Consider the following 5,638-nt stretch of genomic DNA (forward strand, 5'->3'; position numbering starts at 1 on the left):
CGTTGTATATCCTTTAATTCTAGAGTTAAATTGATAAATAACGTGTACGAATTTGTTTAACGCATTTGTTTTGGTTACTCGACGTCTCCGTTCTCGTGTAGCCTACATATTGCGTTTTTTTTTTTAATTTGCTTACCGGGCTAAAAGTTAGCATGTTTAAAATACGCAAGTCGTTTTGTTCAACAAATTTGAGTAGATAACTTAGCAGTTGTTTGCATCAGAGCGACAATTTTTGAGATAGTTATTAAAACTGTTTAAAGGTTGTCAAACGTTGTTTCTCGTTGTATATCCTTTAATTCTAGAGTTAAATTGATAAATAACGTGTACGAATTTGTTTAACGCATTTGTTTTGGTTACTCGACGTCTCCGTTCTCGTGTAGCCTACATATTGCGTTTTTTTTTTTAATTTTCTTACCGGGCTAAAGGTTAGCATGCTTAAAATACGTAAGTCGTTTTGTTCAACAAATTTAAGTAGATAATTCATCAGTTGTTTGCATCAGAGCGACAATTTTTGAGATAGTTATTAAAACTGTTTAAAGGTTGTCAAACGTTGTTTCTCGTTGTATATCCTTTAATTCTAGAGTTAAATTGATAAATAACGTGTACGAATTTGTTTAACGCATTTGTTTTGGTTACTCGACGTCTCCGTTCTCGTGTAGCCTACATATTGCGTTTTTTTTTTTTAATTTGCTTACCGGGCTAAAGGTTAGCATGCTTAAAATACGTAAGTCGTTTTGTTCAACAAATTTGAGTAGATAACTCAGCAGTTGTTTGCATCAGAGCGACAATTTTTGAGATAGTTATTAATCTGTTTAAAGGTTGTCAAACGTTGTTTCTCGTTGTATATCCTTTAATTCTAGAGTTAAATTGATAAATAACGTGTACGAATTTGTTTAACGCATTTGTTTTGGTTACTCGACATCTCCGTTCTCGTGTAGCCTACATATTGCGTTTTTTTTTTTAATTTGCTTACCGGGCTAAAGGTTAGCATGTTTAAAATAGGTAAGTCGTTTTGTTCAACAAATTTGAGTAGATAACTTAGCAGTTGTTTGGATCAGAGCGACAATTTTTGAGATAGTTATTAAATCTGTTTAAAGGTTGTCAAACGTTGTTTCTCGTTGTATATCCTTTAATTCTAGAGTTAAATTGATAAATAACGTGTACGAATTTGTTTAACGCATTTGTTTTGGTTACTCGACGTCTCCGTTCTCGTGTAGCCTACATATTGCGTTTTTTTTTTAATTTTCTTACCGGGCTAAAGGTTAGCATGCTTAAAATACGTAAGTCGTTTTGTTCAACAAATTTAAGTAGATAACTCATCAGTTGTTTGCATCAGAGCGACAATTTTTGAGATAGTTATTAAAACTGTTTAAAGGTTGTCAAACGTTGTTTCTCGTTGTATATCCTTTAATTCTAGAGTTAAATTGATAAATAACGTGTACGAATTTGTTTAACGCATTTGTTTTGGTTACTCGACGTCTCCGTTCTCGTGTAGCCTACATATTGCGTTTTTTTTTTAATTTGCTTACTGGGCTAAAGGTTAGCATGTTTAAAATACGTAAGTCGTTTTGTTCAACAAATTTGAGTAGATAACTTAGCAGTTGTTTGCATCAGAGCGACAATTTTTGAGATAGTTATTAAAACTGTTTAAAGGTTGTCAAACGTTGTTTCTCGTTGTGTATCCTTTAATTCTAGAGTTAAATTGATAAATAACGTGTACGAATTTGTTTAACGCATTTGTTTTGGTTACTCGACGTCTCCGTTCTCGTGTAGCCTACATATTGCGTTTTTTTTTTAATTTTCTTACCGGGCTAAAGGTTAGCATGCTTAAAATACGTAAGTCGTTTTGTTCAACAAATTTAAGTAGATAACTCATCAGTTGTTTGCATCAGAGCGACAATTTTTGAGATAGTTATTAAAACTGTTTAAAGGTTGTCAAACGTTGTTTCTCGTTGTATATCCTTAAATTCTAGAGTTAAATTGATAAATAACGTGTACGAATTTGTTTAACGCATTTGTTTTGGTTACTCGACGTCTCCGTTCTCGTGTAGCCTACATATTGCGTTTTTTTTTAAATTTGCTTACCGGGCTAAAGGTTAGCATGCTTAAAATACGTAAGTCGTTTTGTTCAACAAATTTGAGTAGATAACTCAGCAGTTGTTTCCATCAGAGCGACAATTTTTGAGATAGTTATTAAAACTTTTTAAAGGTTGTCAAACGTTGTTTCTCGTTGTATATCCTTAAATTCTAGAGTTAAATTGATAAATAACGTGTACGAATTTGTTTAACGCATTTGTTTTGGTTACTCGACGTCTCCGTTCTCGTGTAGCCTACATATTGCGTTTTTTTTTTTTTAATTTGCTTACCGGGATAAAGGTTAGCATGCTTAAAATACGTAAGTCGTTTTGTTCAACAAATTTAAGTAGATAACTCATCAGTTGTTTGCATCAGAGCGACAATTTTTGAGATAGTTATTAAAACTGTTTAAAGGTTGTCAAACGTTGTTTCTCGTTGTATAACCTTTAATTCTAAAGTTAGATTGATAAATAACGTGTACGAATTTGTTTAACGCATTTGTTTTGGTTACTCGAAGTCTCCGTTCTCGTGTAGCCTACATATTGCGTTTTTTTTTAATTTGCTTACAGGGCTAAAGGTTAGCATGCTTAAAATACGTAAGTCGTTTTGTTCAACAAATTTAAGTAGATAACTCATCAGTTGTTTGCATCAGAGCGACAATTTTTGAGATAGTTATTAAAACTATTTAAAGGTTGTCAAACGATGTTTCTCGTTGCATATCCTTCAATTCTAGAGTTAAATTGATAAATAACGTGTACGAATTTGTTTAACGCATTTGTTTTGGTTACTCGACGTCTCCGTTCTCGTGTAGCCTACATATTGCGTTTTTTTTTTTAATTTGCTTACCGGGCTAAAGGTTAGCATGCTTAAAATACGTAAGTCGTTTTGTTCAACAAATTTGAGTAGATAACTCAGCAGTTGTTTCCATTAGAGCGACAATTTTTGAGATAGTTATTAAAACTGTTTAAAGGTTGTCAAACGTTGTTTCTCGTTGTATATCCTTTAATTCTAGATTTAAATTGATAAATAACGTGTACGAATTTGTTTAACGCATTTGTTTTGGTTACTCGGCGTCTCCGTTCTCGTGTAGCATACATATTGCGTTTTTTTTTTAATTTGCTTACCGGGCTAAAGGTTAGCATGCTTAAAATACGTAAGTCGCTTTGTTCAACAAATTTGAGTAGATAACTCAGCAGTTGTTTCCATCAGAGCGACAATTTTTGAGATAGTTATTAAAACTGTTTAAAGGTTGTCAAACCTTGTTTCTCGTTGTATATCCTTTAATTCTAGAGTTAAATTGATAAATAACGTGTACGAATTTGTTTAACGCATTTGTTTTGGTTACTCGACGTCTCCGTTCTCGTGTAGCCTACATATTGCGTTTTTTTTTAATTTGCTTACCGGGCTAAAGGTTAGCATGCTTAAAATACGTAAGTCGTTTTGTTCAACAAATTTAAGTAGATAACTCATCAGTTGTTTGCATCAGAGCGACAATTTTTGAGATAGTTATTAAAACTGTTTAAAGGTTGTCAAACGTTGTTTCTCGTTGTATATCCTTTAATTCTAGAGTTAAATTGATAAATAACGTGTACGAATTTGTTTAACGCATTTGTTTTGGTTACTCGACGTCTCCGTTCTCTTGTAGCCTACATATTGCGTTTTTTTTTTAATTTGCTTACCGGGCTAAAGGTTAGCATGCTTAAAATACGTAAGTCGTTTTTTTCAACAAATTTAAGTAGATAACTCATCAGTTGTTTGCATCAGAGCGACAATTTTTGAGATAGTTATTAAAACTGTTTAAAGGTTGTCAAACGTTGTTTCTCGTTGTATATCCTTTAATTCTAGAGTTAAATTGATAAATAACGTGTACGAATTTGTTTAACGCATTTGTTTTGGTTACTCGACGTCTCCGTTCTCGTGTAGCCTACATATTGCGTTTTTTTTTGTAATTTGCTTACCGGGCTAAAGGTTAGCATGTTTAAAATACGTAAGTCGTTTTGTTCAACAAATTTGAGTAGATAACTCAGCAGTTGTTTGCATCAGAGCGACAATTTTTGAGATAGTTATTAAAACTGTTTAAAGGTTGTCAAACGTTGTTTCTCGTTGTATATCCTTTAATTCTAGAGTTATATTGATAAATAACGTGTACGAATTTGTTTAACGCATTTGGTTTGGTTACTCGACGTCTCCGTTCTCGTGTAGCCTACATATTGCGTTTTTTTTTTTTATTTGCTTACCGGGCTAAAGGTTAGCATGTTTAAAATACGTAAGTCGTTTTGTTCAACAAATTTGAGTAGATAACTCAGCAGTTGTTTGCATCAGAGCGACAATTTTTGAGATAGTTATTAAAACTGTTTAAAGGTTGTCAAACGTTGTTTCTCGTTGTATATCCTTTAATTCTAGAGTTAAATTGATAAATAACGTGTACGAATTTGTTTAACGCATTTGTTTTGGTTACTCGACGTCTCCGTTCTCGTGTAGCCTACATATTGCGTTTTTTTTTAAATTTGCTTACCGGGCTAAAGGTTAGCATGTTTAAAATACGTAAGTCGTTTTGTTCAACAAATTTGAGTAGATCACTCAGCAGTTGTTTGCATCAGAGCGACAATTTTTGAGATAGTTATTAAAACTGTTTAAAGGTTGTCAAACGTTGTTTCTCGTTGTATATCCTTTAATTCTAGAGTTAAATTGATAAATAACGTGTACGAATTTGTTTAACGCATTTGTTTTGGTTACTCGACGTCTCCGTTCTCGTGTAGCCTACATATTGCGTTTTTTTTTAAATTTGCTTACCGGGCTAAAGGTTAGCATGCTTAAAATACGTAAGTCGTTTTGTTCAACAAATTTAAGTAGATAACTCATCAGTTGTTTGCATCAGAGCGACAATTTTTGAGATAGTTATTAAAACTGTTTAAAGGTTGTCAAACGTTGTTTCTCGTTGTATATCCTTTAATTCTAGAGTTAAATTGATAAATAACGTGTACGAATTTGTTTAACGCATTTGTTTTGGTTACTAGACGTCTCCGTTCTCGTGTAGCCTACATATTGCGTTTTTTTTTTAATTTGCTTACCGGGCTAAAGATTAGCATGTTTAAAATACGTAAGTCGTTTTGTTCAACAAATTTGAGTAGATAACTCAGCAGTTGTTTGCATCAGAGCGACAATTTTTGAGATAGTTATTAAAACTGTTTAAAGGTTTTCAAACGTTGTTTCTCGTTGTATATCCTTTAATTCTAGAGTTAAATTGATAAATAACGTGTACGAATTTGTTTAACGCATTTGTTTTGGTTACTCGACGTCTCCGTTCTCGTGTAGCCTACATATTGCGTTTTTTTTTTAATTTGCTTACCGGGTCAAAGGTTAGCATGCTTAAAATACGTAAGTCGTTTTGTTCAACAAATTTGAGTAGATAACTCAGCAGTTGTTTGCATCAGAGCGACAATTTTTGAGATAGTTATTAAAACTGTTTAAAGGTTGTCAAACGTTGTTTCTCGTTGTATATCCTTTAATTCTAGAGTTAAATTGATAAATAACGTGTACGAATTTGTTTAACGCATTTGTT

This window comes from Eurosta solidaginis, unplaced genomic scaffold (assembly GCF_040869045.1).
Source record: "Eurosta solidaginis isolate ZX-2024a unplaced genomic scaffold, ASM4086904v1 ctg00001263.1, whole genome shotgun sequence".
Lineage (NCBI taxonomy): Eukaryota > Metazoa > Arthropoda > Insecta > Diptera > Tephritidae > Eurosta > Eurosta solidaginis.